At 40.7% G+C, this 19,754-nt stretch overlaps 1 protein-coding gene across 3 annotated transcripts in view; it reads right to left on the reverse strand.

Moving 5' to 3' along the window:
• The window catches only part of SCMH1 (Scm polycomb group protein homolog 1), a 172,086-nt gene extending 152,600 nt beyond the window's left edge, over positions 1-19,486 (reverse strand). For all 3 annotated transcript variants that reach the window (XM_059137834.1, XM_059137835.1, XM_059137833.1), the window contains exon 1: positions 19,300-19,486. The gene's annotated coding sequence lies outside the window, so the exon portion shown is untranslated. The remainder of the gene's footprint in view (positions 1-19,299) is intronic.
• Positions 19,487-19,754: the final 268 nt, after the last annotated feature.

The following is a 19,754-nucleotide window of genomic DNA, read 5'->3' on the forward strand; positions in this document are numbered from 1 at the left end:
ATAAGCCCTGTGGACCACACGAGTTTGTGCTAATAAAATGGCTCAGGATGGGGGCCAGCTGCGAGAAAGACCGATAGTGAGATTAGACGATTGGGGCTTTGGGTCAGCTCTCCTTCAGGGCCTATCTAATAAAGCCCCAATCAATACTCTAGACGCAGAAAGCTCAGTGCAGCTTCCTAATTGGTAAACACATCAGTGCGCCAGGAGGATGCCTTGATTCCATGGAGAGAAGACAGGGAAGCTCTGTGTTTGGGACTCATCCAGACTGCACCCTATATGTCTCTCCATTTGGCTGTACCTGATTTGTATCATTTATAATACATCTGTAATCGTAAATATGGCAGTTTCCTGAGTTCTGAGTTGTGCTAGTGAATTACTGAACCTGAGAGGGAGGTCATAGGAACCATCAGATTTGCATCCAGTTAGTTAGAAGTATAGATGGCCTGAGGACCTCACTTGAGGCTGGCATGTGAAGTTGGGGCAGTCTGATTGGGAACCATGTTCCCTTAAACCTATGCAATCTGACACTAACGCTGGGTGGCTGGTGTCAGAATTGAATTGGATTATAACAGCTGGTGTCAGAAGAATTGGGTTAAAACATACCATAATTGAGTTATGGTATTAACTGTGTTCCATACCGCTATCATTGGGTTTCATTTTAGAGGGGTCCAATACCTCAGTCAGCAGGTTTTGAGGTACAAAGATTTTAACTTCTGTGAAGTCAAGAAGCTGATAACAAACAGCAAATGTGCTGGGGTTTACTGCACTTTCATACTGTCTGCCTCATTTGGTCCTTAAAAGCTTGTGAGGTACGAATGGCAAACACTACTATCTGTACATTAGAAATGAAAACAAGACTTAGAGAGTTTAAATAACTGGTAACAGTTACATAGCTAGTAACTGCAAAATTCAGGATTACAATATCTAGGTCACGTGACTTCAAATCTTGTACTTTTTCCACAGCCCAGTCTTTCTTGCCAGTAAGAGATCACTTAAAGGTCACTCATAAAACTGTAAGAACAGACAAACGCAATTAAGATAAAATAAAACAAGAGTGCCATTTAAAAAGTCAGATTCCAAACTTTTCAATTAAAACCAATTTCAAGGCTAATTCAGTTATAACCTCCTCCTCCGTACACCTCCCACATTCTGCCCTGGGGATTCAAGGCATATCCATATAAGATATCTGGCCAGAAGGTTTTTATTTGTTATCTTTTTTTTTTTTTTTTTTTTTTTTAAGGTGGTGGAGCCCAATGCAGAGCTTCAACTCATCACCTCAGGTCAAGATCAAGACCTGACCTCAGCTGAGATCAAGTGTATTTTCTAAGACACATATTTCAACCTTTATTATATATGTCATACTCAACATACAGGATAGGTTCCCTAGTGAGGAGAAAATCATCCAGCTTGTCCAAGACCAAATAAAAAGTTTCTCTATCTGACCTATGTACCAAATATTGATGACTTTCCCAATTTATCCAATCAATACTTACTGAATACTCTATCAGTCCCTGGGCTAGGGATATAAGGATGGGTAAGACTTGAACCATGTTAATTTAGAAGTGGAGAGAGATAAGCAAAACGCATTACAAAAGGAATGTAACATGTAGTTATTATGGGTATGTGGAAGTAGAGACCAATTTTCTCTAAAGGCATTGAAAGACTTCATAGAAGTCTTCATAGAAGTGACTTCTGAACGAGAATTTGAAGAATGCATCTTATTCCAGGCAGAGAAGAAGTTTAGGAAATTCTAACTAAGCAATGAGAAGTAGAAAAGTAGTAAGTAGTCAAAGGGCTTGTATGATGTCCTGTGGAAAACGATAGGTAGCTCAAGCAAAGGATGGATATAAGGCAGTGACTTAATTAGAAAACCAGATTAGAATTAGATAAAGATCCAGGACTATATTCTGCAGCCTAGAGGTTTTCAGACCCTTTTTAGTCAAAGAACTATCTTCAGAAACATTTTTTATGCAAAATACAACAATATATAATAACTACCGAGCTTATCAGGTAGAAGGGAAGCAAGGAATCAATCTACACATTCTGCCTTACCTTGACACCCCAACAGAGACACCTGAAGAGGTGCTAGCTAGTATTCAGTATGTAGTCCTCATCTGCAAAAGGTTCCCAGTTTGTAGTAAGCAAAGAAATTGAGAGTAAGCACTCTGAAAATTTGTACTACAATTTAACAGAATAATTTTATGTTATTCAACCTAATAAAATTTTGAAGTTCATACTTGGACTTCAAAACTTTTTATCTAATAATCTTTTTTTAATAAAATTATTAGTCTAAGCTGAATGAAAAATACTGCTCCTTCAGTTATTGTCTGTATTGTATCAGGGTGTTTTATGTAAATGTTGAATCTCTAAATTATACACTTGAAACTAATATTATCCTGTATGTTAACTAGCTGGAATTTATTTATTTTTTTATTTATTTTTAAAAGATTTACTTATTTATTTGAGAGAGAGTGTGTGCTCACAAGTGTGCCAGCTGGGGGAGGGGTAGGGGGAGAGGGAGGGAAGCAGACCCCCTACAGAGTGTAGAGCCCTGAGAAGGGAGGGCTCCACCCCTCCAAGCTGGGACTCCATCTCACAAACCTGAGACCATGACCTGAGCTGAAATCAAGAGTCCCACGCTTACCTGACTGAGCCACCCAGGCGTCCCAACTAGCTGGAATGTAAATAAAAAGTTGAGAAAAAAAAAAAAAAAGATGGCTCCTTCAACATGTTTGGTTTAAGAAGCATGCCCTACAGGTTCCGCAACTTACCAGCTCTGTAACTGAGAAAGAAAAAAACTCTAGTGGTTGTTTAGAAGAGGAAGATCAACTGGTAAATATAAAGCATAAATAAATACAAAACAAAACAAAACAGCCCAGATGATTACCCAGGATTACTTGTGTAAATGTCAAGCATCTGGCAAATGAATAAGGACATTTAAGTTCACAGAAAAGGAAGATCTCTGCAAGCTATAGTAGTCAAGGAAGGCTTAGACATGGTAGTAGATTTTTAGAGGTTAGAAAGACCTTAAGCCATCAATTTCCAGACTTAAATTCATTAAGTCAATGATTTTAATATTCTTTATTACATATCTATATGTCTACTGAAACACCACTAGATACTAGGTGCTGGGGATACATAACTGAACATAAGTAAGGGTTGGGAGTCACCGCTGTAGACAAAGTTAACCAGAGTTGGTTTCTACTGCTTGCAACTCCATATGACAGACCTTCATCCACCAAAACATACAAACTGGTGTGTCATTTAAAACTATTGTAAATACAACAGAGTTGCCTGGGTGACTCAGTTGGTTAAGCATCTAACTTGATTTTGGCTCAGGATTTGATCTCAGGATTGTGAGACTGAGCCCCACATGGCTTGGTGCTGAGCGTGGAGCCTACTTGGGATTCTCTCTCGCCCTCTCCTCTGCCCTTCATCCCTTCCCCCACTTGCATGCTCTCTCACTCTCTCAAAACAAAACAAACTATTATAAGTAGTACAAAGAAAAGTTACGTGGCACTATGAAATCTTGTAACGTAAAAGATTAAAGAGATTCTGGGAAACGAAGGCAATATACCCTAAAGAAGTGAAATCTTAGTTGAACTCTGAAAAATGAGTGTAAATTAACCAGCCAAGGAAGGGAGAAGAGCATTCATGGCAGAGGGAAAAGGCATGAGAAAAAATTGTGAGGTGAGATGGGGCGTTGACAGCCCACAGAACAGAAAGAATGGAAGTATCACTAATGCACAGAAACCAAAGAGCAAAGTGAAGAGAGGTCACAAAGATAGACGGGTTAGGTCACTGAAAGTTCTATAAGCAAGAACATAGATGAATCTTAAAGACATCATGCTAAAAGAAATAAGCCAGTCACAAAAGGACTGTATTTCACTCATACGAGGCACATGGAAGAGTCAAAATATGTGATGTCACAGAGATAGAAAGTAGAATGGTAGTTGGAGGGGCAGGAGGGAGGGAGAAGTGGGCAGTTATTGTTTAATGGGTACAGGGTTTCAGTTCTGCCAGATGAAAAAAGTTCTGGAGATGGATGGTGGTAAAGGTCCCACAGTCTGAATATACTTAATGCCAATGAACTGTACACTTAAAAATGGTTAAAATGATAATTTTTGGTGTATATATATATCTCACCACAATTTTCAAAATGTTATTTTTTAAAGTTCAATAAGCTACATTAAGATCAACAGGAAGCATGTGAAAAATTTTAGTATAATTGAGACTTTTTTTTTCAGACACCAAGTCTTTTAAAAAGTTAACCCTAGAAAACAACATGGAAAATGTATTAAAAGGAGCCAGCACAGCTGTAGGCAAAGTAGTTAGGATGCAATTGTAGTAATTCAGGAGAAAGAGGACAGAAGCTTGGACCAGAACGGTAGCAATGAAGATTCACTTGTACATTCAACAAATATTTAATGAATGCTATTATATGCCAAGCACTGTGACAGATGTTGAATATAAAAGACTGGCAAAATCTCACACCCATGGAACTTAAAAGCAAATAAATAAATAATTACCTTTTGTGATTCAGTGCTAAAACAAATAAACAGTGACTGTTTATTTAACAGGGCAGTCAGAAAGACCTCTGTGGGGATGTGATTTCAAGCTGAGAAAGAGCTAACAAAGCATCAGGAGAAGACTTCCCAGGCAGAGAGAACAGTGTATGCAAAGTCTCAGAGACAGGAAAGAGCTTCACATATTTAAGGAACAAAAAGGGTACCAGTGTGACTGAAGGGTAGCCAGGGGATGGAAGCACCATGTGAGACAGGCAAAGAGAGCAGGCTCCATATCATGCAGACCACAGGACAAATATTGTTTGTATTTTCAGCACAAGGGGAAGCCACTGAAAGATTGTAGGCAAAGAGGTGGCAGGATCTGACTATATTGATGGTGGTGAAGGGGGAGGGTAACATGCAAATGTAGAAGCAGGAAAACCATGTAGGGGTTAATATGACAGTCCAAAATAATTATGATGCCTTAGGCTAGAACAAAAGATATAGGTTAAAAAAAAAAAAAAAATATATATATATATATATATATATATATATGTAAAGACTCATTAGGTATTTAGGATACAGACCTAATGGGTATTAGTAATGGACCGAAAATGGAAAAAAAAAATCAAGTTTTTAGGCCAAGACAAACAGATGAATTTGGAGGTTGTTCACTGAAATAGGTAACAGTGGGCACCACAGTCACCTGGAGGGCTTTTTAAAATTACTAATTTCTGTGTTCCATTCCCTTGGAAAACCTAACTTGATTTTTTTTGAGGGGGTGGGTTGGTGTCCATGGGATTTTTAATTTAAAAATCTGTTCAGGTATTTTTGATAATCAGTAAGGGTTGGGAGTCACCGCTGTAGACAAAGTTAACCAGAGTTGGTTTCTACTGCTTGCAACCCCAAGTATCCATATGATACTGAAACTGGTATTTGGAAGAAGGGTCCCTAAAATGTAGAATTGCCTGGATTTAGGTTAGGAACAAAAGACTGCAGACCTCTATCTCATGCTGAGAGGTTGGCCATCCATATGTGGTAGGAGAAAGCTGATCCCACTGTGGTCTGTTTTGTATCAGGACTCACTACTACTCAGGTACACTGCAGAGCCATGGTAAGGAAAAATGCAGGATGTGACATGTATTGCCTATATAGGTGGACTTCATTCAGTTCATATAAAAAAGAAATTGCTTAATATCAAATAGGGCAGATATTAAAAATATTGAATAACCTGTAAGGCCTTACCAGTGCATAATGGGGAATATAAACTCCTGAGTTAAGCTGGTCAATCTGAAAACACTGGGTAGGAAATAAGGCTTTTCTAAAAAAGTTTCATGCTGCCTAGAGCCTGCACAGGAGGCTTGCTGAACTGGAAAATTACCCAGGGCTAAAAATGGTAGAAGTAAAGGCAGAAAGGCAGGACCTACAACCATGGATAAGACAGACATAACAGAGTCTTTATTCTGCTAGGGTCCTTTTAAGCACCTCTGTTATGCACTCCTTGCCGGATAAAGTTGGGATACAATCTAGAAGCAAGAAGTTTACTAATAACTCCCTTCACCAAGCCCTATTTCAAATTAAGTGAGCCAAAAAAAAAAATTAAGTGAGCCAATACATTACTTTTTTGCTTCAATCCATTTATGCTGGGCTTCTGTTCTTTACAACCAAAAAGTGTTAATACACTACCAACATTTTAAAAAAGCTAGAGCTCTGTTTTTTTTCCAAAAGGATCACCAGAGGCACTACCCCAAATCTATTAAAATTGAATCTCCAAGTCCAGGTATCTGTTATTCTCAGTGTGTGTTCCAGAGGATGGAAAAGTCTGGTTGTCTCCTCCAATGCCGATGAAGAGGAAATTGTTATTTCCCAGCAATACAGAGGAAAAAATTATAACAATATTTATTAAAAACATACCAAGAGCCCACCACCATATCAGAATCTACCACAGTAGGCATATAGCAGGGCATGGACAGTGTAAGACACTGCCTTGCCTACCAGTATCTTGTGGCCTTTAATTCATGGAAAAGGCAAGACCTACAAATACATCCAGGAGTCAATGGAATAAACTGAGCACCATTATGGTAGGTTAGGTGTGAAAGACTTAAGATTTAAATCCTTTTACATCAGACAACAAATCTATTTCCAAAATACCATCAGTGTAAAATACATTTCCCTCTTAATATAAGGTGAAGGAGCACAAAAAAGAAAAAAATATATATCATGAAAATAGCCTATTAATTCAAATTTGGATTTAACCGACATGTATTTGAGCACTTATTATGTAAACATTTAGTGTATTGGGCACCTAAATACAGGTTTTTGTTGATAACTAATATTCAGAAATACCAGCAAAATAGTAAATTGTCTGAATTGACATTTCTCTTTTCAGCCTAATGGTTTATTTAAATACCATCATTAAGGAGTTTAACATATCAAAAGAAAATTGTTAGCGTTGAGAATAAAGAAGTCAATAAAAACATTACTTAAGATTTTACCAAATTCAAATAGCAGTTCTCAAAAAGACAACTTTGACACCTAAGTGTTCAGGTCAGCATAAAAAAAAATCTACTCATTGTTAAGGCGCTGAATCGTATTCAACCCTACCAAACTATCCTTGTTTATTCACTAGGTAAAGTTGTATTAAGTAATTAAGTGAGGGGGTAACAGCTGGATCATTTGGAGAGTAAGTTCTGGAGCAAGATAGAAGCAAGAGAACTGCTGGCTCTGCTGGTATTTGTTTAGTAATATTTTCAAAGATTTCCATATAGAGAGAGGATATCTAGGGGCATTAATAATTATTCATAGAATATGTCTTTGAAGATAGATTTCAAAGAACGGTTTCCTTTAAATGTAGGTACAACTACAACTAATGATGAAAATATACTTAGTAGAAGAACTATAAACTCCATGATTGAGAGACTTCCCAAAAAGTTTTTTCTTAAAAACTCAGTCCAGGACTACTAAATTAGCATCATGCCAAGAATCGTTTCAACCTTATAAAGTATTTGCAGAAAAAATAAGTATGCAACTCATATGTAATGGCAATAGGTATTAGCACTATTTTAGTGTCACACAAGTAGCTCATCTAAAATAACATTTTTAATACTTTTTTTTTAAGGATTTTATTTATTTGGCAGAGAGAGAGTAGGTAGAGAGGTAGGCAGAGAAAGAGGAGGAAGCAGGCTCCCTGCTGAGCAGAGAGCCCAATGTGGGACTCGATTCCAGGACCCTGAGATCATGACCTGAGCCGAAGGCAGAGGCTTAACCCACTCAGCCACAAAGGCACCCCTAAAATAACATTTCTGTATAAATGGCATCACTTCTGTTCAGAAGCAAATATGAGAACTTGGCTATAAAAATCCTACCAGATAATGGCAACATGCTTTCAATTAACATGCAATATTAAGTTGTATGAATCTTTTACATTTATCTAAGTCCTGTTAAGTAGCATTTGGCCTATTTTTGTTATCTACCTATGTGAGGCACTGAGGTGAAAAAGTTTATATGGATAGTGGCATCTCCGAAGGTGGGGGGAGAAAAGACTGGAATAATCCTGGAAGTGCACACAGGAGGCTTAAAATATATAGTAGTCCTCCCTTAACCGGGATTTCAGTTCCCAAACAAACAAACAAACCCAATTCTTACAAGTCAACCTTGCCTCCTGTTGTACAGAGTCTCAGAACTCTATAACACTGCTTATGGGGAGTGCCAAGGTGACATGTGAAGGGGTCTAAGGTTGAAGTCAGACCGGTCTGGGTTTGAAATGGAGTCCTATCACTTATAAACTGTATGATTTGGGCCAGATATCTTTCAGTCTCCATGTGCTTATGCATAAAGAGGAATTAGTAATACCTTTTTGCAGGTGCGTGAGAACAACACATCTGCATGTTGCAAGGGGTCTGAAAGATACTCGAAAAGTGTTATTCCTTTTGTTAGTGTGGTATGTGACACAGGGTTGGTATGCTTTAAATACATTCTGTGAAAAAGTGGGATATGTATAAAGAAACACAGAAGATGTTGGTTGTGGTTGTTACTTTTACATTGGATAAATAAATTCTGAAACAATTTCACATGCCTTCATGTTTTTTCAGGACCTATTCAGTGCTTGACATAGAGAAGCCACTCAAATGTTTAGTGATTCCTCCATGGACTTCTTGGGCCAAGACTCAAAAGAATGAGGTTCCAGTTTTATGACCCTGGACCTAGAATTGTTGGACTATAGGTTATATGTACTTTGGTTTTAATAAATATTGCCAAATTGTTCTTCGCCATGATTGTACAATTTCCATTCCCATCAATAGTGTCCAAGAGTTCCCTTAACTCCACATCCTAACAATATTTGACATTATCAGACTTCTTAAAGTTTGCCAATCTAATAGGTTTGAAATGATATCTCATTAGAGCTGTAATTTGCCTTTAATTATTAGTCGATGACTAATAAATAGATTGCCTCCTTTAAGCTTCATTATTTTTCTGTGAACTTATCTTTTTCTAACCTATTTGTAGGAATCCTTTATTATTACAGATAGGATATTTAGCTGATACATGTACCACATATATATTGTTTAATTGTGTGGCTTGCCTTTACATTTTAAAAATTATGATATTAAGAAAAATGATGGCATTCATCTTTGTCATTGTATGTAGCACAGTCAGTACACATTAATACTGACATTAATGTCAGTAGACATTAATAAATATTTGTTGAATCAATGAATGAAAAATTGAACAAATACAAAAAGAAATAATATGTTTTAACTCTATTTCCTTAACTTGGAATTGTGATTCTATGCTTGTTAGGCCTTGTAAACTTTTATACTCCCAGGACACTTGGGTGGCTCAGTCAGTTAAGTGTCTGCCTTTGGCTTGGGTAATGATCTCCAGGCCCTGGGAATGAGCCCTCCATAGGGCTCCCTGCTCAGCAGGAAGTCTGTTTCTACCTCTCCCTCTAACCCTCCCCAACTCCACTCATGCTCTCTCACTCTCTCTCAAATAATAAAATCTTTTTAAAAAATAAACTTTTACACTCCCAAATTCATCTTCAAAATTCATTTATTTTTAAAGAAAAAAAATTAATCTAGCTTGAAGACTTTCTGATAGTTCTTGGTAACTGGAAGTCATTGGAGATAAGACAGAACACCAAAATATCAAGGTTGTAAGTCCAAAATTCTAAATCATCTAAATTAAATGGCTGTCTGCTCTATTCTTAAATCTCTCCAAGAACAAGTATACTGGCTCTCGTGTTTTCTATTATACTTTACAGGACATAATGACTAAAATAGCCTTTATTTCCATCATGATTGAATGCCCCAGAGAAAAGTCTACATAAGCAAGAATGTAAAGCAATTAAGTAAGAAAACACTTGGAAATACGCTATAATATGCCAATGAGCAACAGACATACCTATTAAAGTGAATATACAATATGCATATGCTTTAATTTTGAAAGCTAACAATTAGAACATTTACAGTAAATGTTGAGGGGGAAAAACAATGCAGCAGCCTTTATATGTTTCCAAATATATAGAAATTAATACATGATGACTTGCAATAGAAACAGTAAGAAGCTCAGACAGCAGAGGGTCTTAAAAAGGAGGTCACAGGAAGGAATGGATCATTCTGGACACAGTACAAAAATCTGTAGTAAGAAGACATAGTTTTGAGTTGTTCTGACATTGACTTTGATATTGATTTGATATTGGGCACATCATTTACTCCATGTACACCTCAGTTTCTTATCAGTATATAGAGTTTGTAATGATCCGGAATCCTACCTAACAGGGTTATTATGTATTTCAAATTAAGTAAGAAAAGGTATAAGTAAGAAAAGTAAGTAAAAGTAAAAAAAGTTTAAAAAGTAAGTAAAAGTAAGAAAATCTAACATCCTTCAATAATATGCAACAGTCATTTTCTATCCTTCCTCACCTCCCCATCATCCCAACATCATCTCTATCATTCCTGAAACTCCCAGGCAGAAGGAGATATAAAGTCCTCCGGAATGGATACTGTAAATTTGAGCACTCAGGCTGCCATAACAAAGACCACAGACTGGATGGCTGAAACAACAAGAAATGTATTTCCTCAGGGTTTCACAGGCTAGAAATTCAAGATCAAGGTGTCAGCAGGGTTGATTTCTTCTGAAGCCTCTCACCTGTTTATATAAATAGCTGTTTTCTCCTTCTCTCTTCACGGTCTTTCCTTTGTGTGTATCTGTGTCCTAACCTCCTCTTACATTATGACATAAGTCATAATGGATGAGGGCCCATCCATATGACCTCATTTTATCTTAATTACCTTTAAAGGCCCTATCTCCAAATATAGTAACATTCTGAAATACTGGGGGTTAGGACTTCAAATACAATTTTGAGGGGGAGGGGAATAAGCAACATAATTTAGCCCAACAGAGATATAAGAAATCCTACGATACTGTATCTGCCACTACTTTAGCACTTACTGTACTGTAATATAATTATCATTTTTGTCTCCTCTAGTGGACTATGAATGCCTGCACAGCACCAAATATTTTTTTTAAAAATATTTTGTTTATTTATTTATTGGGGGGGGGAGAAGCAGAGGGAGAGAGACAAGTAGCCTTCCCCTGAGGGCAGAGCCCAATGTAAGGCTTGATTTCATGACCCTGAGATCATGACCTGAGCCAAAATCAAGAGTCAGATGCCCAACCACTGAGCCACCCAGTTGCCCTTGAGTATTTCTTATATATATATATATATATATATATATATATATATATATACACTTTTAAATATTTTATTTATTTAACAGAGGGAGACATCACAAGTAGGCAGAGAGGCAGGCAGAGAGAGGGGGGAAGCAGGCTCCCCGCCGAGCAGAGAGCCCGATGCCGGACTCAATCCCAGGACCCTGAGATCATGACCTGAGCCGAAGGCAGAGGCTTAACCCACTGAGCCACCGACGCATGGGTATTTTGAGTATTGAGTATTTTGAGTATTTCTTATTAATCTCTATCTTTCAAGTGTCTAACACAGAGTATATGTTCAATAGAATGCCTCAATAAACTGCTGATAACTGAACCTACGATATTTTCTGTGAAGGAACAATTAGAACTAATCTATCCTATGAGAATTTTTTTTTTAATGGAATTTATAACAGTACAAATGATTTAAGAGAAAGAACAAAATTTTCACTTTTATCTTTCCAAAAGCAACTCTGTTCCCCTATTCTCATCCTTTCCATTGCAGGTTCTATTCTTGGATTACATGCGCTCAGCTTTCCTTAAGTAACAAACCTGGAGACTTTACATGACCACCGCAGAAGTCAGTGACCTCTCCTTCACTCCACTGAATTTCTGGGGTGTTTACAGAGTTACGTATTAGAGTTAGCTAAGTATGTGTCTTACCTTCCCCTCATAAACAGTGAGCTCCCTGAAAGAAACAACTATGCCTTAAATATCTCTGAGTGACCAACAATCACTATTTACTGAATAAACATAAATTTCTCTAAATCAGAATCACTCTTGAGGAAGAGAAATTTTCTTAAACCAAGGAGGTGGCGCAAGAAAAGTGGCAAGGATCTTGTGTTCAGTTTGGGACATACTTTGTTTTAAGAAATATCTCTTACGGAATATCTTTTTATTAGGTCCATTTCAATTTCAGAAGGTTTTCACATAGTATATTGGGACCTGGAGTGATGGGATATACTGATTTTAAAGTAAATACGGTACCTAGCTACTTGTAAAGCTGACTATAGGTAGCTAAATACATAGTTCTAATGCTCAGAAGAGAGTATCTTGATTGTAATACAAATTTGAGCCATGAGCATACAGGTGTTATTGTAGGCCAAGTGAGTGGATGAGATTGCTAAGGGAATGTACAGAGGCGGGTAAGAGAAGGGAAGCTCTCATTCAAAAAACAACTGGGATGAAGCTTTAAATCTCAGTTTCCTTTCTTTGCACAATTAGGAGACTTATCTCCTCATGAGTGTTCAGAAGATTAAATAAAAAGCAATAACAAAAGTAACATAGATGAACATAACAGACACAGCATTGTTACAATGTGCTGGACACTGTGCAGGGCTCTTTCATACAGGTTCCCTCACTTAAAAAAAAAAATCACACACACAAAATCACAAAAATCTTAAGGTACGACAGTACTTAATAGGGACTATTATCATTCTCCTCTTCAGATAAGGAAACTGAAACTTATTAAGTGTTGGAGACTAAAACCAGAATGCAATGTAGAGTTAAGAATGAGAAAGTTTATATACTAAATGTACAGAACTCAAGAAGTTTGAGTAAAGGTAGGAGACTAGATGGTACCTGGAGGGAAACATGGACTTAAGATTTTATTTATGAGATTTACTTAAAGATAGGAGACTTCTAAGCAGATTTAAATTTAAAAAAGGAGTTGGAAGAGAGAAAGAGGTTAAAGGCAATGAAAAGATGGAGGTCAGAGATGTAGCCTTGGGAAAGAAGAAGAAACAAGAAAATATAGGTATAGTTTTAAGAAACAGGTTTGACATAAGACCTTATAGAGACTAGGGCAAAGAAATGACTAGCTACTAAACATTCAATGGCAGTAATCTGTGTAAGTGTATGATTTTCTCCAGCAGGGCTCAGAGCTACTACCGCCAAGAAGAAACAGGTTTGATTCAACAAGGTTTGAGATTTTGCCCAGACAAGACAAAAGAACAGTGGAGCAAAGGGATAAGGGGTAATGGCAAGAGAGTGAATGAAATAAATTATAGACTGAGGAAACTAAGCTGGATAGGGAAGGAAGCAAAGACAGGCTTCAATGAGATCACACAACAGAGCTGATGAGGACTGTCAAAGGTCAGATAGAAGACATTCTGAACATGCTACCTGTTTTCATTTATAATTCCAGAGGCAGGCCATCTCTGGTGGATAAGACCTATGGTGTGACTATTATGATCACTTGAGTTGAAGAAGCTATTGTGTCGTTGAAACAATCATCTGTGTGAATACTGAAGTTACTAACGGTGAGGACAGAAACCAAGGTAGAAAGGAAGACCGTACATGCTACGTCCTAAGTGATGGAGAAGATCCACATACAAGAAGACAAGAGTGGTATAGCCCCTGCACCACCGAACACAGCGATTTTAAGAAGATGGACAAGTAATGGTCTGGAAATCGTGGTGCACAGAAAGTCATGGTCATGCTTATCTCTCTCATTTTGCACAGACTGTGGGAGAATGGGATGCCCCCATTTAAAAGAACTACAGAGCAAGTGATAGTGCTCTCCATTACTCCTCAGGTGAGAGCCTGACTTCCATTTAAGGCCAGAACACACACAAAAATATAGAAATATGGTTAACAGGGTATGAAATAGGGGTTTTAGAGAGCAAATGGAAAGGTATGAGAGGTAACAAACAAGCAGGGTTGGCAGAGAGGAGGTAGAAGCCAAGTCAGCATGGGAAAAGCAGTATAGAAGACAGGTAAGTGGAAGGGATAGGACAAAGATGAAAGATGATAAGACTTGCTGGCTTTATATGGCCATAAGGTTATCAAAATAATTAGTTCTAGCAGTGCCCTGGTGGCTAGAGAGTTAGCACTAAAGCCTTGGCAATGGTTTGAGGGGAGGGGCAAGATCTGAGTGCCTATTATGTAACTGACATTATGTAAAGTACTTTATACTTCCTATTTAGTTAAACCTTACACCTAACAAAAATGAGGGAACTGAGGACCAGCGAGGCAAAGTGACCAGCTTAGGCTTGCACAATTAATATTTAGTGACATTCAGTATTAAAGAGACAGATTTTGAAATCAGAGCATCTTTAGTCACTTTCTACCAGTAAGATTTTATAAGTTTCTTCTACCAAACAAGGTTATCTCAGAGATTAAACTACAACTATAAAACAAATCTTAACAGTTGGGTTTTTTTGTTATTGTTTTGTTTTAAGCTAAAACTGGCCTTGTTTTCAAATGTGGAATTTCTTACTTGGTTTACTTCAAACAAAAACCCCAAGTTCTCAAACTATAAATTCTACATAGGAAAATGAGGTAGGGAAAGACAATCGATGCTTCCCTAGTCTGTCTAGCATCAAGTCCAAACTCCATAGTTCCAGGTCTTTAATACCATGGCCCCAGCCCATTTCTCCGGCCATATCGCTCACTGCTGACTTACGCAATACTCAGACCCTGGCAATTATACATTTTTAACAAACATACCCTATACCTTTCATCCCTTTGTATCTCCACTGAAATTATTTAATGTACTGAAATTTGTTCTTCAAGGCCCAAATGAAACTTATTTTGAGTGTGAAGTCTAACCTTGCTTCCAAATATTGAAAAATGATGGCTCTCTCCTCTGAATTCTGCATCCCTTTGCTTTTCCTCTCTTAAGAGTACTTATTGCCTTATAATTTAAGTAAGCATGAGAAAAGTTCAGCCAGCAGAATTTAAGTCCCTTAGAAGTAGTTGAAAGAGAATTAACATTTCCTTTAAATTCCTTTCCTAGTGATATTATAAACATAATTTCATGTAATCTTTGTGACACCCTATGTGAAAGGAATTTATTTTTTACAGGTAAGGACACCGAAAATCACACTGGTTAGATAAATTGCTTATAGTCCTAAGGTTAGTCAGCGGCAGAGCCTAAATTTGAATCTTGGTCTTTGTAGCTCAAAATGTAGGCTCTTCCCAGAAACCATGGGTATAACCTCACTGTTTATCTGATTGTTTCAGATCCACCTACTAATCATCAGTGGGGAAACCTCCATTGACTTTTCTTTGTTAAGTATCAGCAAAAAGGATGTGATAGACAGTACTTGCCCTCCTACTTTTCTTTTCTTTTTTTTTTTTTAAGATTTTATTTATTTATTTGACAGAGATCACAAGTAGGCAGAGAGGTAGGCAGAGAAAGGGGGGAAACATGACCTGAGCCGAAGCCGAACGAAGGCTTTAACCCACTGAGCCACCCAGGCGCTCCTGCCCTCCTACTTTTCAAGAAAGAACAGACTCTCCAGAGCCAAATGTGATTATTATGAGTCCTGAATAAAGAGGAAGAGATCAGAACCCTGCTCCCAAGAAGGAAAAGTAAAAACACAAAACAAAACAAAACACTACTTTTCCACTCTTCCATTTAAAACTACTCCTTCTTTGAGGTGTCTGCCATCTGGCTATGTCACTCTCTACCCCTCCTCCTCATCTGTCATCTGCCACCCTTCCGATTAATCCCCTCCACTCACCGCACCTGGGTCACAATCATCCTCTCTTCCCCACACCCAAGCATCCTAAATCACTTCTCTATTCACACAGATGGCCCATTCAATACAACAGCCTCAAAGTTCTGTCACACTCAGCTTCACTGACCTTCACCTCTGAGGCACCTCAGCTACCCACACACAGAGGCCTAGTTATCACCTAGAAGAGCTCCATACCACACAAGTTAATTCCAATATTCCACTTTCTGAGCACAATCTCCCTCTTTTCTAGCTTACTTCCCCTACATTTGTTTATTGATTTAACTCAAGCTACTAAAAAATCTTCAAGTCCAAAACCAAATTCATCATCCAGTGTTCCCTGTCTCAGTTAATGTCACCGCCATCCCTCTAGTCACCCAAACCAAAAATCTGAGCATCATGCTGGACTCCTGGCCATCTTATCTGCACACCCAATCAATCATAAAGCTCCACATCCAGACTCTCGCAACTTTATCCCTTTCTTCTCATCCCTATGACCACATTTTAAAAATGTTTCCACCATGTCTGATAAAAACTTTTCAATGATTAAAAAAAAAAATCACCCACTGAGTTAATTTCAAGTACAAGGTCTACTGTGATATGGTCTCTGCCTATATTTGCAGTCTTCCAACTTCACATTTATGTCTTTTTTTAAGAAAAGATTTTATTTAGTTGATAGAGACAGAGAGAGGAAGAACAAAGAGGGAGAATGAAAAGGAGGAGCACACTCCCCACTGAGCAGAAAGCCTGACTTGGGACTCCATCCCAGGACCCTGGGATCATGATCTGAGCTGAAAGCAGACCCTTAGGTGACTGAGCCACTCAGGTTCCCTATGTCTTTATTGTTATATTCTTTGCAGTTTCAAACTGCCTGTGGTTTTTTTTTGGGTTTTTTTTTTTTGTTTGTTTATTTTTTTTTAAGACTTTTATTGTCAGGGAGAAAGAGAGAGCAGCAGGCAGAAGGAGAAGCAAGGTCCTGGCTGAGCAAGGAGTCTGATGTGGGACTTGATCCCAGGACTCTGAGATCATGATCTGAGCTGAAGGCAGACACTTAACCAACTGAGCCACTCAGGTGTCCCCCACTTGTGATTTTTTTATGCAAGCCATTCCTTCTCTCACACTGATGCCTTTCCTTGAGCTGTTTTCTCTGTTGGAAGCACACTTATTACCATTCTCTGCTTGACTGTCTTCTTCTTACCATTTATTATTTGGGTCAGTTGTCACCTCTTCCAAAGCCTTCCTTCAGGTCCTTGGCTAGTCTAAACACCCTTTCTTGGGACAACCATAGCATCAACTGCATCCCTCTCACCTTTTATTCTGAGATGACTTATTTGGGCATTTAATTTACCAGCTCCACAAGGATTGAAAATGTATCTTATTCATCTCTGTATACCCAGTATGTAAGCATAGTGCCTGACACAAAATAGATGGATAGGCTTAGAGTAAAGCTTAGAACATGCTGAGTTTAAATCTGCAGTGGTATAATCACACCGGTTCTTTCTCACAGAGTTTTCAATATTTCCAATCATTAACTTCAAGTTCTTTGAAGGGAAGGAACCAGAGCCTTTCCTGAGCCTGTACAGGTCTGCACAGAACGGTTCTATACAAATTTTTACCCAACTTATGTAAAAGGGAAATAGCATTTGCACAAACAAACTAGAAATCAAAACTTGACATTTGGTGCTAACTTCAAAACCACTGACCACTTTAAAAAGTAAAAACACAAGAACAAAGATAAAGAACCAATTTTGACTGCTGGCATGTGCTTGCCTATGTTATAAAAGCAGTGAAACTTTGATTAGAATTTGAACAGGGTCCCAGATACAAAAATTTGGCATTTTATCTATAAGGCCATTGTCATCTCTGCTGGGCTTAAAAATTACTAACCTGCAGGGTTGCTTAGGGTAGTTTAGGATGTTGGTAAAAGACACTTTTTAAAAACTCAATCCTCACGTACCAAGGCTAAGTGATGAAAAAGCAAGCAAAAAATAATGCTGGTAAGTGAGCAACAAAAAGTGTTCTTTTTCATAGTAGCTTTGAGCCTTCTGCTGGCAGTTAGAGCAAAGAGTTCAATATAATAAGCATTTCCCTCTCCAACTAAATATTAAATTGCAGTAGGCCCCAAATTGAGTCTCAATCCTTTTTCAGAGTAAAAATAATAAGCTCTCCTATTTGCATGGGCATTGCCACACTATAATACACATCAGCTCATCTGATTACGTGTTTATAGACTTTTTTTTTTTTTTTTTTAATGAGGGAAAATCCAAACATCTTCACGAAACAGGATCTCTCTTAGCTCGTTTGAAGACAGTACTGGACTTTTTTTTTAAAGTTCAAAACAGCACAGAAAGGAGGAGGGGAATACTTTTCATTTAAGCAGGTCAATCAATCTTTGGGACCAAGGAACTTCTTGGAGAAACTTAATAGATTAAGAAGCTCTCCTTTAAAGAGGATATGGGCGAGCTCATTCTGAGAAGGGATCAGAGAACTTCAGCATGCAAGAAACAACTGAAGAACTGGAATTAGCGAGGAGATGACAAGACTCTGGGCACATGATTACTATCTTCACGTATCTCAACAGCTGTCCGTAACCAGGAAGAATGGGAGGCAGCGGTTTCTCTGAACCAAAAAATATTTCTAAAAACCAAAGCCGTCCAGGAACAGAATGGGTTTTCCTTGGGGAGAAATGGGTTTCCCATCACTGGAGGACATGTTCAGACAGATTAGTTCAAATGATTAGGGTGGATTTGGGGATTTTCAAAGGGACTTCGGTGTGCGGTGGGAGAAAGGAGCCCTCGATGACTTTAAATTCCCTTCCAGTCTGGAGATGTTCTGGGGTTCGCCCGTCTCCCGGAAGCCCCTTTCACTCCTCTCGGGCTGGCGCTCAGCTGTGCCCCGGGCTCCCGCCTGGCCGCTTGCCCTCCGCGGTGCCCGGCGGCTCCGAGGTTTGAAAGCGGCTCTCCCCGCCCGTTTCCCGCGGCCCACGTGAGTGGTCCCCGCGCAGCTCTCGCCGCCGGAGCCAGCTCGAGGACCGCGGCTGACAGCTCCGGGCCCTCCGCGCGCCCGCCAGCCTCGGTCCCAACCGCCCCCGACCCGCAGGCATCCCTCAGTTCTCGCGTCCGAGCGGAGCGACAGACCCGCCGCACACTGACAGCCGCTCCGACTCCCGGCTCTCCGCGCCAAGCCCACCCTCCCGGCCGCCCCCAGCCCCGCCGGCCGGGACAGGGCGGCCGCCGCTCGGACCCGCCGCGACGCCGACCCTCCAGACGCGCCCCCGCCCTCGGGCTGGCACCGCAGGGTCCCCTTGGGGGCGCCCCTACCGCGTCAGGGCCGCGCGCCGGTCACTGGGCCGCACCGGCCCGGCCGCGGACGCACAGCGGGCCGCCGGGGCTGCGGGCTGGGCTGACACGGCCGCGAAGGGCCGCGGCCGCGCTCGGACCGCAGACAGGCCCCCGGCCCGACAGCCGGCAGACGGCCGGACGGCGGGCCCCGAGGGGCGGGGGTGGCCGCCGGCCAGGTCCCTCCGCCGCCGCCTCGCCCGCGGCGGTCCCCGCCGGCCCAGGCCCCTCAGGGCGCGGGCTTGCCCCGGGAGCGGAGGCGGCAGCCGAGACGCTTACCTGCGGGCTGGCGGCGGCGCGGGGCGGCTCACTCCCTTCCCGCCGCCATGTTTCCGCTGCGCAGGGAGCCCGAGCGGACGCGCGAAGGGGGTGGGAGGGGGCGGCTCCGGAGGGCGGCGGGCGGGCTGGCCGGCTGGGCTCGCGGCGGGGGGCTCGACCGCGGCGGCAGCGGGGGCGGCGGCGGCGGCGGCAGCGGCGTCTCCCCGGCCCCGCCCCCCCTCCTCCGCCTCCTCGGCCTCCTCCGCCGCCGCCTCCTCCCGCCGCGGGGTGGCGCGCGCCGTTGGGCCCGCGCGCGGGGGGCGGGGCGGGGCTGCGCGGGGAGGGCGCCACCGAGCGGCCCGGCCCGGCCAGCCCCACCGCCTCCCGCCCGGGGTCCGGACCCGCGTCCGGCCCAGCTCTCCGCGCCTCGTCTCCCGGACGGGTAAACTGAGGCCTGGAGAGGGCTCGGGGCTAGG

This window comes from Mustela lutreola, chromosome 10 (genome assembly GCF_030435805.1).
Source record: "Mustela lutreola isolate mMusLut2 chromosome 10, mMusLut2.pri, whole genome shotgun sequence".
NCBI lineage: Eukaryota > Metazoa > Chordata > Mammalia > Carnivora > Mustelidae > Mustela > Mustela lutreola.